Source organism: Rhinolophus hipposideros (genome assembly GCF_964194185.1).
Source record: "Rhinolophus hipposideros genome assembly, chromosome: 13".
NCBI lineage: Eukaryota > Metazoa > Chordata > Mammalia > Chiroptera > Rhinolophidae > Rhinolophus > Rhinolophus hipposideros.
Genome location: NC_138059.1, coordinates 4,262,989 through 4,286,283, shown reverse-complemented (window position 1 = coordinate 4,286,283; position 23,295 = coordinate 4,262,989).

The window sequence follows — 23,295 nt, the reverse complement described above, 5'->3', positions numbered from 1 at the left end:
CTTTCTGGCTCAGTTTACCCACATGTAAACTAGTAAATATTATCACTAACTTGCTGGTTTTGTTGTAAAGATCAAATTCAGAATGACTCATAAAATGTGACTGTACACACACACTTCTACTGCCATTGTGAAGTTGACCGAAAACAGTGCTACATCAAGACATAAACTACTTCAGTCTTCATTTGACTTCATTTTAGGTTGGTCTGTAACCAGGTCGACTTAGTAAATGTACATATCCCGTTTTACATTGGTTGAAATAGGTTTATCAACATTTGGTCTCATTTTGCAGTTATTCTTGACTTTCATTACCTGTGATGTAGTTTCCGAGCGTCAAGTCAACTTCTCATTTTCTTAGTCTCTTTAATCTGCTACATTTCTGTTGGTAGTCCATGAAGTTCTAGGTTTGAGTGCCCCAGCAGAGCTTAAGGGCATGGACTTCAGATCGATATGGGTTTAAGACCAGACCTATCACTTGTCAGGTGTGTAAATTCAAGCCATGATTAACTTCTCTAAACCTCAGTTTCCACATATTTAAAATTGGTCTAATGATATCTCCTCCCTCCTGTTCACTGAAGAGCAAACAAATTAACGTGTGTGTATGTGTGTCTATACGTGTTTGACATATAAAAGCAGAGTATTTTAAATCGAAAGCATCCAATTACATATAGATATTTAAAACACACAGTGCAAGATACTTAAAATGAATGTCATTAAATTGAACTTACTACTTTTAATATACTAGTTATAGATCTTTCGTTTTTTCAGTAACCCCAAATCACAGCACAGCATGGTGATATGCTGTGTAAAATAAGAACATGATATGCCCTTCCATCCCTCAAAACATTTCTAAACCGTCTTTTTTATTCTCCCATAGAGCAGTTCACCATATGCACATTCGCGTCTGGAAGATTGGCAAAGGGAAAACTGTTTGTGCTTTCAAAGCTATCCAATTCCCCAGCCTGATCCAGAAATACAAGTGAAAGGACAGTGACAAATCTTTGAGATAATAGCAGCCAGCGGGATCGTGGGGGTGAAGAATCTGTTATCTGATGTAAACTGCTCATCCATGTGAGGTGAATGAACTCTTTAAGGGGTGCCATTTAGTTCATGGGCAAAGATAATTTACTGAACACTACCCAGCGCCTGAGGCTGCGGAATCAGTTCCACGTGGCTAAGCAGACTGCTGCTCTGAAGCACTTGTTTATTCCTCCCTGCTCATCCACGGCTGCATCTAACTCATTAATAGGAAATGACAAATAATTAATTCATACTCTCTATGTTGTACAGCTTTAATAATGACCACTCCATATCTCCAGTGCATGAGCTTTTGTTGGGTAGAAGTTTTTGTTTTGTGTTTGGCTGTGTTTTCAGATGGGACCAGCATCTTGCTGGCAGTGAAAGCAAGGTCAGTCTTTGGAAACTCAGATTTGCTCATGGCTTTGCCACTGTTTCTCGGTGTGACCCCAAGACAGTATCTTCATGACATCAGGAAAGGGAAGACATATTACAACACACAGTATGTCCTCTCTATCCATAAAGAAAAAGGTCAGCAAGCTTGCTTTCATCAAATCAAGAACACGTGCAATCAAAAGATACCAGTAAGAGTAACAATAACTCACATTCAGATTACATAATTGAATTTACAAACAAATAACGGAACAATAGACAACCTTTCAGAAAAAGGAGCACTTCACAAAATGGAAAGCACAGATGTTAAATAAACCTGTGAGAACATGGTCAATCTTGATACCAGTCAGAGAAATACAATTAGGTAACACTACATACTCAACAGACTATTCAAGTGAATAAACAAATGAGTAAACCCATCCATGCCAAGACGTGCAGACATGTGGAGTCATGACACATTGCTCAGAGACCGCTGATGAAAGGACGATTTCATATAAACATTTTAGAAAACAAAATGGTGCCACCTATGAAACCTGCTGATACGCGTGTCCTGTGGTTCTGCTATTCCACTCCTTTTACGTAACCAGTAGGAACACATGCACAAGTATCCTAGGATACACATGCAAAACTGCTCACGGTATCACTATTCACATGAGCTCAAAGCTGGAAACAACTCAGATGGCTATGAATAGTAAAAGTGTGGTGCATTCACACGACTAGCATTTAGAGCAATACAAATCACCAATTCGTAGCTCCATGCAATGTGGATGAATTTTAGAAACATAACATTGAGTTAAAGATACGAAATGAGGCCTGGTAGAGGGTTCAAGCGTTGGGACTGGGTAAGACTCAGTGAGGGTTTTACCAGTGAGTCCCAATGACAAAGACGCCTAAAGCACTAGGCAATACTACATTTCTGGACAGAAGTGACTTTATGTTACTTCTCAGGCTACATTAATTCATTGTCTATTTATGATGTGTGCACTGTTTTGAACTTGTAATGCTTTTTAACAAAGTATTTACTTCTAGGTGGGTTAACTATTAAAGGTGAGAGCAAAATTATTCAACTTGGAGAAAGTGATATAGAAATTATTATTTTTTTTAAACCACAGGCTAGAAAGAAACTTTTAAATCAAGACCAAGAATGTTTTAAAAGTAGAAGTTTAGTAATTCCCATGACACTAAATGAAATACACTTGCTCATCGAAAAACATCAAAAAGAGAAATGTTAGTGCACACTGTGAGAAAAGTGTCACAATACATAAACCTACAAACACATGCACCTAAAACTTATAAAGAATGACTTCAATTCCTTTAGAAAACAATCAACCAAGTAGATAAACAGATAAACATAAACACCTTCAACAGACCTTTCGCATTTAGGAAATGTCCTAACTGGTTACCAAATGTGTGAAAAAGTGGTCAACCTCATTGGCGTCCAAGGAAACGAATAATGAAATTACAGAGATACCACATCACAGCTCTCTGATTGGTGAAGTTAAAAAGCACCGAGTCTGACAGTGTTGTGTTGTGGCCAGGACGGAACAGCCTAAGCCCTGCTGGTGAGAATGTGAACTGGTCCATTACCTTCTGAACACAGTTTGTCCTTGCCTGGTAGAGCCAGAGTTACTCACACCTGTGGTGTGCTGAGACAAGGGCAGGCATACCAGAAGATAACCGCTGTTATCTTCTGTGCACAGTAGTTATCTTCTGAGGGTGTCTCCCACGGATTCTTCAGAAGGAGCCTGAGGCAGGACATGAAGACGCATGACACATCTCTAAGATGTGGTGCTGTCCAAACAAAGACCAACTTTCAAGAAACGCTTTATCACAGCCCTTTTGGGAGTCACACCTGAGACCAAGAGTTGGTGCCGCATTGCATAAGGAGTCCACATACCTGTGACCCCACCATTCCCCAACTAGGAAGCCCCCCTAGAGAAACTCCTGCATAAATGCGCCAGGAGCCACGGACAAGATGCTCGAATTTGTGCTTTTCTCAGGAGTACACGGTGATGGATAAATAGTAGCCTCTAAAGCGATAAACAATGGGATGAATAGACATATTAAAGCATGGATGACGATCGGGAGCACGAGGGTAAGCAAAGAATGTTGTAAAATGACACATGCTGCCACTTATGGAAGTCTAAAGACACTCACAACCAAATAAGACATTGCTTATGAACACAAAACAAGGGCATAAATCTCAGGACAGTAGTTATTTCTGAGGGAGGAGAAGATGATTGAATGTAAGAGAGGCATAAATAGGACTTGAAAGTCAATGGCTATGTTGTTTATAAATGGATGGCTTATTTTGTAGTAAGTTTCTAAGTCTTCAATGCATTTTTGTTTTTTATCCGCCTGGTAATTAATAAAAATATAATTAACAGCAAAAAGCAGTGGGGAAAATTATAAAATCAGCACTTATGGTTATTTGTTATATTGTCCTGTTTATTTTCCTTTGCTGACCTACTATGGATCTGAATTCATTTATTTATATAAACCTTCCTTTAACTTATTTTTACCACTTTATACCACTACAATACAATATCCTTTCTTTTTGATTTTAGAGTTTATGGAACATTTTAGGTAGACCAACAAGTCTTTGGTTGCAAAATAAAGATTCAAGGGATGCACTTGACAATTAATATGCTTGGTTTAGTCCATACAGTGTTTAAAAATGGAATGGGGGTGCCATTGGGATGGACATACACCTTACAGTTAGCCAGGAACCCCCACATGCCCTCCTGTCTTGCTCCAATCAGCTTCTGTCATTTACTTTCCTCCGTTGGTAGTTATAGACATTTGAGATTATGATTCTACTTTAAACCAATGGGGAGGTTGGGAGGCAGCAGTTCAGTGCCGTGAAAAAACAGTACCCCTTGCCTCAAATGAAGGGCTTCAGTGCAGTATGCCCCTCAGCTGTATGACTTCAGGAACATATTGGATCTACTTGTTAATAGTCCTCACTTACATCCCCCCATACCTTCTGCAAACAGGATTCTAAGAGTTAAGTATGCTTTGTACTTCCTCCTGAGGCCAACAACATCTGGCAGGGCAGGTAAAGGGAAGAGGTGCACCAAGCAAGCTGAGGCAGCAGGCGTGAGGGCAAAAATGAAAGAGTCAGAGAATGAGAATAAAGAATGGCTCTGGGCTGCCTCTCTGGAATCAGCAATGAGGCATGAGTTCATGTGGTTTATGTGTGCCCACATTTTTCAGGGTTGACACAGTCACCTGCAAGCACATTATAGAATTCATAACAGTAACCAGGGCAAGGTTTGCCTGTGAGCAATTTGCTGCATATTAGTCACATTTGGACGATATCCTCTGAGGAAATCACACATTGGCCTGATACTTGTCAATGAAGAGGGGAACTGACAGCTACTTCTAACTCCTCATTATCATGGCTCAAATGGTTCCACTAAAGAGACAGGGGAAAAACACAGTATCACCATTCAGTGCGTGTTAGGAAATCATGACCTGGGAACCTATTATGAATCAGCTTGCACTACAGCTCTATTAGAAATGAACAAGATTCAACTCCGGCCCGCAAAGAGCACGGAATGAAATGGGCAAGGCAAATGCTTGTTCACAATCGTACTTATGTGAGAGAAGGCCTAAGAGAGATTGGTAAAATACTGCAGCAGCATTGCAGCGGACTCAACCATTCTGGTCTGGAAGCTGATTCGAATTCTTTGTGGAATCTGTCAGTGGTGAGGGAGAGGAGAGGAGAAAGAAATATTTCACAGGTGATGTAAGAGGAAGCAGTTGAAGGATATGTTGGGAATGACAAAGTAGAGAAGGAGGAAGACCCTTTCTGGCAAAGAAATAGAAGCACATCTACACGAATGAAAATGCAGATGGTAAGTTTGGGAACCAGAGGGATTAAGCAGATATGAGTGTGTGGATGGGTGATGATATTACATCTTACAAATGCATGGAGGAAAACACAGTGGGGCATTTAAACATGATATATACGGGTTTTCTTGTGTCTTTTTGTGAAAGTGTAACACTCATTGACCACCCTTCAATAGTGTATTTAGTAAGAGCTAAACTTGACTGTGATATGTCAAACCCTTTTTAGCTTTAATTCAAAAATTAGTATTTCCAGCATGCCCATGTACAATGCCTACAAGTTTAAAACTTTTCAACGTTGAACCATTGTGATCAGATCCCCAAGTATGGACTGTTGCACCATGTGACTGCTGGTAGACTAAATAAACTGCAGACGAACGCAAGTTAATTGTATAAAAGAGCAGCTAAACAATTCAAAAGCTCTGCCATTTGTCCATCTTGCACTGTGCAGTCATTGCTAAGGACCCACAACAAGTTTTCTTTCTGCTGGCCACAGACTATGCAACCTTGACCTCAAATTACTAAATATGTTCCAATATTCCTATTCTTTCCCATTCTCTGAATCACTCCTATCTTCCTTCGCTCCTACAGCGGGCAAATACCTGGACGTCAGCAGAATTTAAATTCTGGACCCACTCTGTAGCAGCTATGTAGCCAGGACAGGCCACTCAATTTCACCGAGAATCAGTTTTTCCATCTGTGACATGGAATGATACCTGCCCTGTATGGTTTCCATGGCTCTACAAGAGACCAAGATGTGGTAAACATGAGAGGAAAGGGTCTTTTATGGTCTTAAAAATAAACATGAGAATAGATTACAGGTATTATGATCATTACCATTGTTACATTCAGACCCTTTCCTTCTTACTGGCTTTTGTTTCTCACATCCTGATAAATAAATCTCTCTACAGAATTGATAATTATTTGTGCCTAGTGGAATACCTTCCCTTATATATGCATGTTAACACACATTATAACACCTAAGTGCCCTGACAACCACCCTGAGACAAAAACAGACTAGGCATTGTAATGAATACTTAACTTATAAAGGAGAGGCAATGTCACATTTCAGTTTAGAGCAAGTTTTCTGGAACCTGGCATCTGAAGTTCAAATCCCAGCCTTTTCACTATTATCTGCATAATCTTGGAAAACATGTTTTACCACTCCTTGCATCGGGTACCTTACTGGTAAAAAGGTGTTAATACTATTACTTATTTCATGGAGATTTTATAGATTTTAAAATAATTAATACACGCAAGTAGTTAGAATAGTGCCTGACAATTAAGACACACCCAGTAAATGTTAGCTATTCATTTTCTATAATGATTAAGCCATTATCTTGTCAAGACCACTGTTAAGAAATTCAGATTCAATCATTCTGGATGAGCTTCAATAATCTGCATTACAAACAAGTTTTTCTGGGGATTCTGTTGCAGGTACCACATAGCTTGCATTTTGATGGATAAGCATTAGTTAGCACAGCCTAAAGAACAGAATCTTTCCTGGTTCAACATCATTCATTTCTGGAATTTATTGCGTACCTACCATATGCCAGGTATCATGCCAGACCCTGGGCTATGTCTGTTCCTGCATTTGTCTTTGTGTGTCTGTGTCCTTCTTCCTACATGCAACTCGGGTGCTTGTCCCGACCTTCTCTGGACTGAAGTTGTTCCTTCCCTGCCTCCGAAATCTTTCCTCTCAATGGTAACTGAAGAACTTGGATGAAGAACAGTCTTTATCAGTGACTTGTACTGATATTTCACTTTCCTCCAGTTTACTCTGTACAGCGCCAGCCACCTCTTTCCTTATTAAGGCCAGTAACCCCTTTGGCTGAGTTTACACATTGCTCTTTAATGTGAGGATGTGCTCCATCCTGCCATTGTTCTCTTGGGTCACCGGATTATTTCCTGAATAATAATGGTCATTATGGCAATAAAAGGTATATTAGAATCCTCTTGATCAGAAGAGCAATTTCCTTCTTGGAGTTTGAACTCAAAATGGATTCCCTGTCATACGCCATCACGATACCTTCCTACTGAACTCCATAAGAAATATGCTCAAAATTCAGGTCGGTGTAATTGATATTTATTAGTCCATGATGAGGGCCATGTGGACTGAGAATAACAAGTTGTCTTAAGGAGGTTCTCCCAGAAGCTTGTCCCCAGAAAAGGATTTCAGTGGAAGAGGCTATTAGGGAGAGGGGCTTAGAAAGTTCTGGCAGGGAAGGGATGAAGGTAATACAGAGTGCACTTGAAGGCAGGTTACTGCTCTGGAGAGCGGGAGCTCAAACCCTCTGCCAGCCTCCTGGAGACAGCATACGGTTTCTTCAACACTGTTCCCACTAAATAGACAGGAGGCTAGAGTATTTACACAGCAATCCCAATTCAAGGTGACTTAGAGATTCTCCTGCAGGAGCCATTTCCTTGTATGGCTGCTCTAAACACTGTCTAAGCTTGTAGTTATGTTCCAGGAAAAGCATCAGGCAGACACTCACAGGTACTTGGAGTAGGAAGCCATAGATGTGTATAGGAACACTGAATTTTGAGATATGAATGGACACAAACAGTATCTGTTACGTAAGCACAAATTATTGGATTGGTTGCTTCTCAAGATAATGAGTTACTTATGTTTTCTGAATAATCACATTCCTAAATCCATACACTAATTCTATCCCTATATGGTGCCAGGCATGGAGACCCATACAGGGTATACAACAGTGAATAAGATGTGGTATTGCCACATGGGACATGAGAGCTTCACATGGTTCCGAACACGCCAGCCTGAAACATGGCACCTTGGTATACCGAATATTTTAAGCTGAGGAAATGTGAGAAAATGGAAGGAGCAGGACAGTCACTCCAACCTCCCCCATACCTCTCCCTGGAAATAGGACACAAAGCCCTCCTGGGAGAGCTGCCTGCCCTATGTGCCGAGAGAAAGAGCATCCTAGCTCTAAAGACAAAGGGAAACTGAGAGAAATCCAAATGAACAGGTCTAGTAGCCAAGTTTCCCTCAGTTTACTACATTTAGCTCACAGCATTTGACCTATCACGTTTCTTCACAACTGTCCACTGTTCATTAAACTTAACAAAAGACATTCAGGTTTAACCCTTTCATTGGGTCTTGCTCTCCTTGCCATGTACAGGATCCTGGGTAATGTAAAATTTACATTAAATAACCTTGCGTGCATTTGTTCTATTTCCAATTTTAGTATATGTGCTGCCAAAGCGAGCACGCATTTGTCCTATTAATCTATCTTGGTCAGTCTAATTTTCAGACCAAGCCAGGGACTCTAAAAGGGTCAAGGTATGCTTTTTCTCCCCAAAAAGCTTAATAGGGGAGGCCATTATGCAAAACTAACAGTATGGCAGAATTTAAATGCTGGGACAGAAACACAGAACACACATGCGCAAACACACACATACACACACACACACACACACACACACACACACACACACCAGCAACCAAGTCTTCTCTACTAATGAAATGATCTATGAACAAACGGTAGTAAATCTGAACAGTGGTTTCCTAGTAAAGCAGAGTTGGAAAAGAACATACGAAAGAAGGAAAAGTTTAACGTGATAGCCGTATTCAAAGCAAATGATGAACACTAGATTAAGTGGAATTGCGGATCATGGGGGGAAGGAATGTCAGTTGATGTGGACAGAAATGTATGCTTGGGTCACTTTAGTTAGGGCGGCTCTGTCCCAACCAAAAATATTTGCCACCTACTGGCTCTGTAAGAAGGTCCAGTAGAAAGAGACATGTTTTTAAAAAAAAATCTCTTTGGCTGTAGGTGAAGACTGGATTGGAGAGGAGAGAGACTGGGGCAGGAAAATAAGAAACTGTGGCAACAGTCCGGGGGAAAGGCACAGTGACTCAGTGATGATGGAAAGGAAAGACAGGATTCCCAACATAGAGCTGAAGCAGAGTCCACAGGTTTCACTGGAACATTAGCTGTGAGGGCTTGGAGTCCCTGGAAAGAGATTTCCTTAATGCTCATTTACTCTCTGTCTTCTGAGGATCCCCACTGTCATCTCTACAGTCTGGCTCTTTCTCTCATCTTTCCTCCTCATATTCTTTCTAACATCATTTCATAGCAGAGTTTGTGTGTGCAGAAAATGAGACTTTACATATGAGCTCCTGGAGAAATAATACCTTCATTCCTAACCTTCTTATTCTGGGCAGAACAAATTCCAATTGCAGGAGAAGAGAAGAATGCAAAGTTGGGGTGTCCAGTGGGGCGGTGTCTCTGCTATGTAAATAAATCTTCAATTTTTTTCTTTCCCTGTTTATGCCTTTGCTCCTCCAACTCTGCGTAGGTTCTAGCAGCCTCAAAGGGGTTTTGGAATAATGAATACATCTTCTTGGGGAGAGTTTAGAATTCTCAGATGATGGTTCTGCATCACCAAAAATTATAATTCATATCAAAGCACTCAACCTTTCGTCCTCACATGTTTTTGAGATTTGAAGTCCTCATGTGGATTCCAAATAAAGTAAGAAAATGCCTCTAAAAGGCCCCAAAGTTTCAAAAAGCAAAATATGGGGAAGAGATTTTCACCCTGGGTTTAAAAATAAGGAGTAAATAACAGTATTTCCTAAAATCTCTCTATATGATACTTAACTCTTACGTCTTTAGTATACTACTAATAGAGGAAATCATGGGAATAGAAATACCTGGTTTTCCTACCATATTTCAGTGGAGATAATGGATTTGTTTAAATTACATATTCATAGATTAAAAAATAATTTCTAATAACCATGACTACATTAAAGTCCAGAATTATTAAGAGCTCCACTTTGTGAATAAGAGTGCCCTCATGGAACTTCATTCTGGATAGATGAATTAGAGGTTCCTAAGACATCAATTAAATGGGAGGAGGCTATATTAAAAATTGGAAAGCTCCTAGTCATTACAACTTTAACTACTTCATAGCTGTGGGAAAAGAGGAAACTGATTTTCTCCCTCTGACTCAGGTTTCTAATTTCTAAAGAGGGAAAATCCCTAGTCATCGCTGTGAGGAGATGCCAGTTTCTGATCCTGTGTACTACTTCTGCCACTTCTTCAGAGAGTTTTTGCAAAGGATCAAAAGCTTAGAAAAATCATACGTTTTACTCCTATAAGTTTGGCTTCATGACCCTATGCGGGGCCTAACAGAACTACTGAGGATACTGTTGTTAAAGAACCACAAAATACGAGAATTATCTCCACATCAGTTTCATGAAGAAAAGACACAGATAAGTAAAAAAAGGTACTCTACATTAATCGTTATTATTTCTGTGAACCCCAGACTTCCTTGAGAGCTCTAACCACAAAGCTCATTCTTTCACCCTCAGCAATATTAGCATGGATGACCCAAACAAAAGCAGCTGGAAGTCTTGCTCTGCAGGTTGCTTACAACCCTATTTGAAGGCTGTGAATGTGTCATTCTGATGTAAAGCAACACATATGCACATCAGAGAAGACAGAGGGCTGCTTGCCTTCTGAGACCTTATGAGGCCGGGATAGATAGCGGGCCTGGGGCTGGGCCTGTATGAGAGTTCCAAGTGCAATGTCTGGTCTCTTCTGCCACAGACTCATTCCGGGGCCCTTACCATTCTGACCACTACAAAAAAAAAAAAAAGAGAGAGAGAGAGAGAGAGAGAGAGAGAGAGAGAGAGAGAGAGAGAGAGAGGAAGGACCTTTTCCACTCACTGTATGTTATGGACACACATTCCCTCTCAACATTCCATTTCTACAGAAAGTGGCCCAATATGTATTTTTGAACTGGAGGTAGAGGTTGGATGTTTTTGCAATATTCAAGAAGGGGTAAAATTTGGGCACTATTCATCCACCCTATCTCCTCAGCCAAGTGGCCAATAATTCTGTTGAGCAGGCTAAACAGAAATAAACTAGTAAAAAAGTCGGAATTCTCCCAAGTTCAAACCTAATTTGTCCTAGAGTTCTTGTCACTTATATGATTAAAGAAAACAAACAAACAAACTACAAAAACACAAGAACTCAGATCAATTCTACGAAGTGCATCAAGGTAAAATACACATTTATTCCCTTTAAATCCTAGAGAGGTAGAGTCCTTAAGGTGTATGCTTGATATAACTAAATGCTTTATTAGAAACAATTCCCTTTTTACTATCCTCTGTCCTGCATGTTCACAGGCTGATTTTATTCTACCAGATACATGGATATTAAGTACTACAAACAAATATGACAAGGTGACACAAGAGAAAACTAAATAAAACATTCACCTTAAAATGACATTTACACCCTCTCATACGTGGCCAAATATTATATTGATCTTGACATACATACAATATCCATCTTCCTTCTTCTCTGAATGAATGGATGGTAGGATCATAAACATATTAGAAAAATAATGGAAAGAAACATAAGAGAAAGAAAGCCTGATCATTCAGGATAAACTAAGAGAAATGCGACATGTTAACTGAGGAAATCTTAAGCAAATTTCTTCATTTCTGGGGTGGGTTGTGTGAGGTCAACTTGTCTAGACCGGGAACTCCGTCTCCCTGATTCTCCTTCTCTGTAGCCATAGTAGGAGTCTAGTTAGAACTGGCCAGGAAAGGAATGTACTTGTGTTTTGGGAGGAAGAAAGAAAGCAGACATCATTACTCTCTGAGACTGTAAAGATCAGACACAGCGACAGAAAAGCACAGATGTGCCCATGGCTCCCAGTGGAGTGTTGCCGTCCTCTACTCTGTGTCCCCCTCATCTTCCCAACAGTTGCACCTGCTGAATTGACAGTCCCAGGGCAACATTAGGCACTTGGCTGCAGGCTCACAGACACGGTGAGTGCCCTTCCTGACCACCCATTATAAGAACACTATGTGCTTTCGGAAATTTCACTATGGGAAGACATTTACAAGATTCTTTGACACATAGATGGTGCTAAACAGGGTAAGGAAAAAATGACTTCAATTCTCCACAATCTATTCCAGGAAAGAAAAGCAGAGGGAATAATTCCTAACTTATTCTAGGAAACCAGAATTACTCCAATATTAAAATTGGATAAAGACAGCACAAGAAAGAAAAACTATAGACCACAATTGCTCCTGAACGTAGATTAAATATCTTCAACAAATAGCAAATTTAACAATCAACAATATATGATAAGAATTACATACTATGACCAAGTTGGATTTATTTTAGATATTTAGAATAGTTCAACATTTGAACCAGCTAATGTAATCCATAATATCAACAAGCTAAAGGGGAAAAAAATCGTATGTCATAGCAGAAGATTCGGAAAGAGCATTTGACATAATGATCAACCCCTAGTCATGATAAAAACTCTCAGTGAACTAGAATTGGAAATTTCCTCAACTTGATAAGAAACATACACAAAATATCATAGCTGAAATCATATTTAGTGGTGAGAAACTAGATACTCTGCCCTTAACATTGGGATCAAGTCAAGGAGGTCCCCTCTTAGCACCCCTGCTTAATATCACAAGGGAATTCTAGATAGTGCACTCAGGCAATAAAAGGAAATAAAAGGTATACATATTGGGAAGGAAGAAATAAAACTGTCTTTTTTCCCCAGATGATATAATTGTCTATGTAGAAATTTCCAGACTCAAGAACATCAACAACAAAAACTCCTGAGACTAATAAGCAAATATAGCAAGGTTATAAGATTCAAGGTTAATATAACAAAAGTAGATTCGTTTCTTATATATCACCACTAAATAACTGGCATGTGAAATTTAAAAAAAATATATACATTTAGAATAGTGCCAAAAACTACAAAATAAATACTTAGGTAAAACTAGAACCCAGGAAGGCCAGGACATATGAATGCTCAGATTCTCTCTTGCTGAGAGTAGAAATGATTACTCTTTCAGTCCTGGGAATGGTTGGACCCAAATTTCATGGACCAGATGCGAGGTGGCAGGTTCTTAGAGGTTACCATGTAGAAAATGGTGGGGGTTTCCCTTTGAGAGAAGGAAGAAGGAGTTTTAAAAGAGAAGCTCCAGTGTCTTAGTCACAGAGCTGTCTATATAGAAAAGTGTATAGAGATTAGATGAGATTTGGAAAATTCACCTTGTGGGACTGAGGAAAGATAAGGAGTGGAATAAATAAGCCCACATTCATATCTCTGCTCAGCCAACAAGTGACTGAGTGACTTTAATAATATTCTAATATACATATATATCACAGTTGATTTAGCCTTTCTCCTGTTGATGGACCTCTGAGCTATTTTGTGTTTTAGGCTATTATGAAGAACGTTGCTAAAAGCAAAAATAAAATATAATAAATTCAACAAATCACAGAGTAGACTATGCTTTATAGTTCTTCTTTAACTCATACAAATGGGCTCAAATCCCAGTTATAACTTTACATAATTGTGATTCAGAACCAACTCACATCTCATTATAGCTTGGAAACTTGATCATTTTTGATTGACTTATCCAGCAAGTAAAAATCTCCTCTGCATTTTCTTCAACTATTTTCCCAAGAGAAATCGAATTGCCACATAAAAATATATCTAAATATAAAAATAAAAAAAAATCTATTTTCTGGCAAAGTACAATGGCTAAGCAGTAGCTCTCATTTCTTAATTCCTGATTTATGCTACCTGATACAGTCAATATTATCTGATAAGGTCAACAGACCATCAGTTTTTCCATTATAGTACATTTCCTTTAATATTTTTCACGATATTTTTGCTCATCCTCTAGAATTATCCCTACTAAATGCATCGTTGAACTTTTTCTATTACATGAATGTGTTATTTTATCTAGTGCCATTGTTTGATTTGTATATTTCTGAAAACTTTAATTATAGATAATTTCTTCTAGAAATTGTGCCCCAATCAAAACTGGACTTGGTGTTTTCATATTTCTTTTTATCTTAGTGATATGGTGTCCTTATTAAATGCCATTCTTTATTGTTCCTCATCATTAATATCAGTCCTAATATGTATTAACTTCCTCTTCTCAGGTTTCAAAGCACTAAAGAGGTACATAAAAGTCTGTGGATTTAGGCCATTTTCATGGACAAGTTAGGTTTATTCTTTATTATAGTACATTTTGATATAGGCCAATAAGAATGTCCTCCTGATGTTTTCTTGTTTTTGATTTGAGTCCACAATGTGTGAGAGGTTAAAGAAGTTATGTGTCAGTGACATAACTTTTGTAGTCAGCTCAGATAATTGTACTAGTGGATGTCAGAAAATATTTACAGTTTGAGCTTCAATAACAAATAATTTAAGTGTTTATTGCAATATCTAAGAAATATTCTACAACTACCTCAGGCTTTTTAACGACGCAGAAAAAGTATTGGTAAGGCCAAAATCAAGTTAATTATTTTTATAAGCTGCCAAGTTTGGCAGTCAATAAAATGTATTTTTCAGATTATTAATTCAGTTTGTATTTTAAAATGTATTTTAAACGTATAACCATATATACTTCCAAGAAGATTCATTGCAAGCAACGCAAAGACACAAACCTTCCGGGTGATCACATAGCAATTAGAGGAGTTTGATCAAGACCTTATCCTTTCTGAGCTTCTTACTGCTAACTGTAAAACTGGCATATAGATTAAAACAGACTGTCTACGTATCTAGAATCTACGTATATATGTATTAGTAACTTACCAGCTGTCAGTTACTTATCTATATAATTGCTATATACACATGTTCTATCTGGCATATAGTTGACGCTCTCAATAAATGTAGCTAGGTAACCCAGGGCTGGCTGATTTGGAAGGACAGCAGAGTAATAGAATGGCAAAACAGATATACAGTCATAGAAGTCCTGCAGTACCAAATATTTTAGCAAGAAAACTCTTTAAAGCTATTTTGCTGTTCAATTATCCCTTCACCCTTATTTCTCCAGTGAATTCCTAATTTCCCATCACATCTCATGGCCAAAATAACCTCCTCTGAGTTTTCCCTAACCACTCCATTTGAGGAAAGCACCCCTTCTATCCTATTATATTAATTTGTGTTTATGTCTTTGTTGTTCCTTATCAATTTGAACAAATATCACACTCTTATATGCTAGGCAATTAAGCACTTAAACAGCACCTACCTCTGTTATGTATCCGTTCATTCATTTTTTAATATGTCATTCAAGTCATATTTCTTTATAATAACTTGATTTCAGATAGTTTTCTTAGTGTTGGGAGTAGAAAATAAACCAGACAAGATTATGGCCCTCATGTACATAGAGTACATAAGAAAGATCCAATCACATAATCACATAGTGAAGTTTGAGTCTTGAAAGATAAGTAGATGTTTGCTTATCTGAGAGAAGAGAAAGAACTGCAGGAGCAAAAGCATCAAGGGATAAAACATCTGGCCATGCTTTCTTGTATCCCTGGAATCATACACAGTGTCTACAGTATTAGAAGTAATCATATTTTTAAATGAATAAATGAAGGTAAGAATTATTTCGGTAAAAACACTTACCAGAGTGCGAGGATATTATAAGACCTCAACAAATTTTTGTAACCACTAGATTTCTGAAGATCTTTTTGGAGAAATCATTATATAGAGAACAGCGTACTAGAAAAAAGCTTCTGTAATGGAAATATGACACTTAATTGTATAACGCTGTTAATCTGAAACAAGTCATATAATCTGAAACTCAATTTTTTCATTTGTAAAATGGGAATGATGATAATTAATTCAGTCAAGTGAATGCTAGTATGGTGATTGGCAAGTAGTTGGTGCTCAGCAACTCACCCATAAGTTTCTCTCCAGGCACTTGTCCAATCACAACTTGGCTTCTGTGGGAAGCATACTCTGAGGTGGAGATTAGCATGCAGGATGTTTATGATGGAGTGCAACTGGGATCGATCTCTTTGAAAAGGAAAGGAGGAAATCAGAAGAGACACAGGGAAAACTTGAGCACCTATTCAATTCCAACAGCAGCACTGGCTAACCCTACGAGGAGCTCTGGAATACTCTTGAACCAAAAAGACTGGGCATTTTATATTGATGCCACCATCCTATGATACAAGGCATCCCAAATAGAGTATGATCACCTCCCTGGGACTTTTATATCTTTTCTCTACTGTCTGCCATGGCAATCTAGACATTTAAATTTCACATAGCATGGGTCATTGTTTTACAAATGCTTGGAGGAATTATCCTAGTATGAAGTTTGAACCATTTCATATGCTCTTCGCCAGGATATTAAAACTTGTATTTTGGAAGAATGCTCAAAAAACCCCACAAAACTCTCCATTATCCAATATTGCTTCCTAGTCCCCTATCATAAACACTTTCAGAATCCAGAATCACGCATCTGCCTTCTAGCTGCTGGCTAAGTCTTGCTGCTCCTGGGGGTTACGGTCCGTTTCTTCTTTTATCAGACCCAATCGGTCCCCAGCTGGATTATTCAGTGATTTAAAACGAGGTAGAGATTTAGTGTCCCCTAGTGAAAGTGGGGGTGGCTCCTGAGTAGAGGGTTGTATGGAAGGACAGAAACATCTTAATTATCTTTAAGTGGGAGTGAGGTACTCACTCAATAAGACATGGTGAGCCACTTCTGAAGGTGCAAGGCTTCGGGTGAATCTGCGTACTCAAGATCCCAAGGACATCACATCCCTATGTCCCCAGGTTGAACGTCAGCGTCCCATTCTTTCTCACAGGCTTCTGACCTTGATTGGTGATAGAACATTCTTTGGCAATTGGCTGTCTGATGGTTTCTGGCACCTGTGTTTGGCTTTCTCTAACCTCCCAGTGCAGAAGAGCCTATTCTCTTCTTCTACAAAGGAGACCCTGCGGCTTCACACAGGGCTTCCCACCTCTTTTTCCTTTTCCTTTTTGCCTAGAGCATCAATCACGTCTCAAAATTGCCATCCAGTTCTGTTTTCTTGGCTACTATTTCCCCCACAATTCCCAAATGGCCGAAGCAGTCTATCGAGTAGCCCGTGTCCTCCTACAGAGAGACTATCCGTGCCCAGGTCACTCTGGCTGCCCTGCAGCGCGTCCACGAGGAGATGCCGGGACGAGGACACACCCGGTGGCCCGACACAGGGACAGTGCAGCGCTCAGGAAACCAGTTCCAGCAGCGTCCCCTCAGGCAGCCTCCTGGAGGCCTGTCCGCACCGCCCACACCGCTCTGCTCAGGGCCGGTGCTGCTCAGCGATCCCTGTCCGTCAGCAGCAGGCCCACAGGAGGAAGAAGGGCTGTTTCCTCAGGGCGACTCCTTAACCGGGGGTCCCACAGGGCGCAGGGAGCCGCCGGGGCCCAGCCAGCGCCTCCACAGCTCCCTCAGGCGCCCGCTCGCTCGGCTTCTGGGCGGGCTCTGCGGGGTGGAGGAGGCACCTGATTGGTGGACGAGGCCGAGGTGCTCGAGGCGGAGGACTTCCGGTGGGGAGCTTGAGCCTGAAGAGCCGCTCCAGCGCCTCTCCGCGCTCCAGCGCCTTGGCGGTCCTGCGTCTGCACCCCCGGAGCATCGCACGGCTAAGAGGTGAGTCCTCTGGGGGAGAAGCTGGTGGAAGGGTGGGGCCTGCAGCGAGTCCCAGGTTGTGAGACCCCCGAAGCGGGGCCTGGCTCTGGCCCAGCTCCAGGCTCCTGGAGGCGGTTTGAGGCAGGGCCTCTTCCCCAGTCCTTGGCGGGGCGCCCTCATCGGGCAAGGCTTTCCTGCCCGCTCCCGAGAGCCGGTCCTTTGGCCGTCCTTCTTCCTTCTGCGGATTCGGGGACATGAGTCTCCAGCCTTCCGAGGCCCGGCCGCCACAGGGCGATGTCCCCAGGCCCCGAAGCATCGTTGTGCGGCCCAGGCTGGTCCGCGAGGGCGTCGCCAGGCTCCCTGGCGCGAGGACTGGGCCCCATCCTGGAAGCAGAGACTTCGTGCGGGCTTCCGCCTTCAGTGCTGTCTGGTCCTTCCTCCTGGCTTGGACGCCATCCCAGGAGGGTCTTTTAGGATCTCGGAGGTGGACATAATGCCTTTCTCAAAGGCCTGAGAGCGAACCTTTTCCTCCAAGGATTGCTCAGGGTTCCAGGCATCGGTCCTGGACGTGTCACTTGGTTTTCAAGGTCCCTGAGGATTGGGGACAGCTTGAGGATTTCAGATGGCCAGGACAGGCGAGGCAGGCCCACCAAAATCTTCAGAGGCTGGTCTCATGTTCCCTGGAAGTGGGTTGCCATTGGCCACTGCTGGTTTCTAGAGAATTCTATTGGTCGTTTTGGTGTCCACCTGTAGAAGGAAGAGGAACGGAAGCAGGTTTGAGCAGGGAGAGAAGTTGAGCTATGAGATAAGCCCAAGAACAACCACAGGCAAACTCCACAGGCGCTGCTGGATAACTGGCTCATCACAGAATGATGTTGAACTTTAACGTAGGTTCCTTGTGTTTGTGTTGAGAGGATCAAATAATTTTCTTATTTTTATTTTTTTTTTCTCATTTTTATCGTGGGGAATTACCTTGATGAGTCCCTATGGTAACCAAACTTAATTACTAAGATAAGTGCAACTTAATTGTGTTTTATTACCCTTTTATTTTTGTACTTGGCTTACTAATGTTTTATTAATGAGTATCTCGTCTGCATTCAAAAAAGACAGTGGCCTATAGGTTTTCATGTTGTAATATCCTTGTCATAATTTCGTATCAGTTATGTTGCATCATAAAATGAATTTGGTTACATTCCACTTTTTTCAAAGAGTTTGTGTAAAATTGGATTAAGTTCTTCCTTAAATGATTGAAAATATTTTTTACTGACAGCATCTGGGACTAGAGGGATATTGTTTGGGGGAGAGTAGTTAAAATTGACTCTTGTTAATAGGTTTAAGACTATTTAGATATTCTGTTAGTTCTTGTATCAATTTTAAGTTGTTTTGTCCAGGAATTTGTATATTTATTTAAATTTCCATTTATTGGTGTGAAATTATTATTCAACAATATTCTTATTACATTTAATATGTGTAGGATCTGTAGTGATGTATCATTTTTTCATTCTGGATATTGATACTGTTTTCTTTTGCTTAATCTTGTCTGGGGTACAGCCAGATTACTAGATTTTTCAATGAACAAATTTTGAGTGTGTTGATGTTAGTATATTTAATACGCAGTCCCCTCCATTGTCTGCCTATTTTGCCTCTATTTTGTTCCTAAGGATGCCATGTGTTATGAATCATCTCCCCCTGGTTATTAGCATAATTGTCTCCCTCAGACTTCTGGTGGTTAACTGCTTCCACCTGACCTCTATAGCTTCTGGCTTCATCCTTACTTCTGTTAATGAACCCAGCTCTGTGACTCCCACTCCCACTATCAGCTTTGCCTACAAAGGAGGCCACCACTGCAGTTCTCAGTGACTCTGTGGCCCCTCTCACCAGCACATTCTGGGTGAGTCCTCTGAGCTTCCTCATAGAGGGGAGAATTATTTGATGGATCTTCTGTTACCACATAACATCTACCTGAGAATGCCCAGTTTTCTCAGTCATTTAATCTCTTCCTGAACCACCTGCTCTGGAAATTCAGGAATTTCAACTTTACTCATCATGTGCCCTCACTTTCCCAACATTTGGCCTCAGCTCAAATGTTGCAGGGGACCCCAAAGGCTCTGCTTGCTGGAGACTATCAGCTAACTGTACCCTCACTGTTAAGTGAATAGTTTGCTCTTGATTGGCTATCCAATCTGTATACTTTTGTGACTGACCCACAATTTCCCTAAGGTTATGAAGTGAACTTATGCCTGGTCTTCGGGAATTTTGGCAGGACAAACACAATGGCTATAGTATAGAAAGATAGAAAATGTAATAACAGCAAGTAATTGAAATTGGGATGGGGATTGAGGAGTTTGGTGTCAAATAACCAAGGTGCCCAAGTAGTGGGTACAGGTAGTTGAGAAAGGTAGGGGACATTGAGGGCTGATGTCCCCTGACAGCCTGGCAGGAAGTAAATAGCAGCACCAGGTAATAGGGTTACCTGTCAGTAGGTAACAGGGGCAGAGCTGGGCTTTGCTGTAGGCCTTAGCCACAGGGAAAGCTCCAGAATTTCACTGGAACTGGTGGACAGGTCAGTACACAGGCTAAAACGTGGGCCTTGTCTCTGGAATTGTGAAACATCTATAGTAAAGAAGGAAAAGCACAACATAGTTATAAGAAATGGTACAAACTTTATGGATAAATAGAAATAAAACCAGTCCTGGAAACTGTGGTAAATGGTAATGCCTGTTTCAGTTAACTCTTTTTGAGAGAATTTTCATTGAGCCAAGGCCAAAAATATTGTACCATTTCTCAAAAGAGAACATTATCTTTATGAGCGACAACCAAGTGAGTTATTTCCTCTTTTCATTTTCCCCCTTCTTCCTTCCTTATTTCTTTTTTTCTTCCTTTTTTCTTTCCATAGGTACCTGGTGCATCAGTTTCTGGTGCTATTGAAATATTATCTTTCAAAATAAATCAGTTTTACAATGATAAAATATTCCAGTTTTATACAGATAGAAGAGAAAGAAAGGGAAAGAAAAGAGGAGGGAGAAAGGTGGGGAGAGACACTGATAATTTTACCTGTCTTATTTGACAGAGTGTTTGGATAGTAAATTGCCGAAGACTGATTTTTCCTTAGGGTTCAAAAAGGCACTATTTTTACCTGCACTAATGAAAGTGTTTAAAATTCTGATTCACAATTTGAAGAAAGTAAAATGACTTCTTTGTGTTTGGCAATTTGTTGTCCTTGCTTTTCCTCCTAAAGTTAATTTGACCAATTTTCTCTCGTTAGCTTTTCTTAACATCCTAGGTGTATACGGCCTCAGAGCTAAAACATACCTCAAAACTTTCCTGCATCACCCTTTTACATCTGAGGACACAAGAGACCATAAAGTGAGTTTTCCATAGCTATGGAGCTGGTGGAAATAAGATCTGCTCACTACCACCTTAACCCGCAACTCAGCTCATCTCTGTCATGTTTTTGTGCTATTTTATTTTCTTATATACTTATTTCTTTTAGTTAGTAACTAGAACCAAGACCTGCGGATCTGTGTGAATTAAATCCTACTTTCGCTAAGTCTATCTTTCCTCCATTCTTACCTGTTTTCCTTTTTCTCTTTTTCCACTTCCCTCTTTCTTAATCCACTGTCTTCTGTTTTATTGTATTTGATTTGCTCTTTTTCTTTTCTCTCTTTCTCTCTCCTCCCTTTCCTTATTCTCTCTCCTCCCTTTCCTTATTCCTCTCTCCTCATTGGTTGCCTTCCTGAACACAGCAACACGTTGCATTTATACACAGAGATGTTTCCTTGATAAGCTCAGAGCACTGTACATGCATTACCTTATTATCAATCCCTCCTATCATTTCCATAAGGTCCATTCACACATCTCATTTACAAATGGGAACAAGAGACACAGGAAGATTAATCGAGCTACTCAAGGGTAAACAATGAATTAGTGTTAGAGCCAGAAACAAAACCTGGTCTCATTGACTTCCCCCGACCAACTCTGGTCATGTTTCTCCTTTTCTTTCTAAATCCCACCTCATTAAGTTGTGTTAACTCATCCCTGAAGTACTTTGCGGCAATCTGCCACAATCAGCTCTGATCTGGGACTTTGGGACAAGGATGATGCTTTGATTTTGTCTCCGATGTTGCTTTGGGGAACTTGGCCTTGTCTATCAAAGTGTTTGAGCCCTGTTTTCTCCATGCGTGTAATAGGAAACAAGGGACTTGTACTGGGAAAATGCTTCCCACATGTGACACATAAGATCATTTTATCAGTACAGGAGTTGATTTTAGGTGGTACCGAGACAGGATTAAATAAACCCTGACAGTATCATCATCGTTCATTTCTTTTAAATTCTCCTGGTGACTTCAAGGAGAAAGATCTATGTTATGCTTTCACAGCACTTACTAATTACATATTTAACACAGAGAGGTTCAGCTCCTCTGGCAGCTGCAGTGTCTTGCTATAATTAAAAAAAAATAACTTATTTTTATAATGATTTTGCATCAATGGTGAATGAAACAGATTTTCTCATTGAAGATGGTGAAACAAAGTTCCTTTTTAATATAGATTTCGATGAATTTGCAAAACAATCAATGAAAATAAAAATAGAAATCCTAACCATTTGGGCAGTGTATAGATATGGAAAATACATTGCAGGTAAAAGTGACATGGCTGAAGTTTGGGAAGGACAAGATTATGGGACACTTTTCCATTTCTACAATATTGATCTGAATCCTGAGTGGCAGATTAGATTACCATTCTTAGTTCTTTCATTTCTCCATGTGACTTCATAGTGCCTCCAAGCGGGACTTATGTCCTTTGATGATTTGGGGCTTTTCTGAGTGAATAGCTTTTATTAATGGAATGTTGACCAACATGGTTCTGCTTGAGCTCTGTGCGCGTTACCCTGTCTACCATGAGAAGAGCATGGGCCACATTGCTGATATTCCCAGGATGATGAAACTGCATGGTGCTGATCTGATTGTGAATCAGTTTGGACTCTAGCTCAGCCAAGACCAGCAGACAGCAGCTGAGCCTAACGCATGGATAAGTCTAGAGCATGCCCTTGCCCAAAAGAAGCTTCAGGGAAAAGAAGAATACAAACAATTAAAACAAGAAAAATGTGCTGCTGCTCGTTTTATGGCTGCCCTTCTTCACCAGCAGGCAAGCAGCTCCAGGTGTTGCTTGTTTATCGAACTGGCTAGAATCCTCGTCAGCACGTTTGCTTACCGTGCTTCTGCAAGACAGTCCTCTCACCACCGCTCTAGTGTTTCACTGTGGAGCACTGATGGGGCCCCAAGGATGGCCAACCAGGTGAAATTGATTTCCAGTGGAAGTAATCAGAGCCCAGCTGGCCCCCATCCAAGTTGGGAACATGACTCTAGACCCTGGGACCTGGTGGCCCCCAAAGCCAGTGTGTTTCCCCTGCAATCTGCCTTCCATACAGGATCTCATGTCATTACAAACAGTGCGTTAGATTCAAGAAGACACCTCTGAATCCCTGCGTGCAGACTTAAAATTTTGTGATCTCGGTTGAGTTGTTAAAACACTTTAGGGCTTGGCATCTTTATTTGAAAAGGTAGATAATGCCTGTCAAAAAGTGTTATGTTGATTAAACAAGCTAACACTTA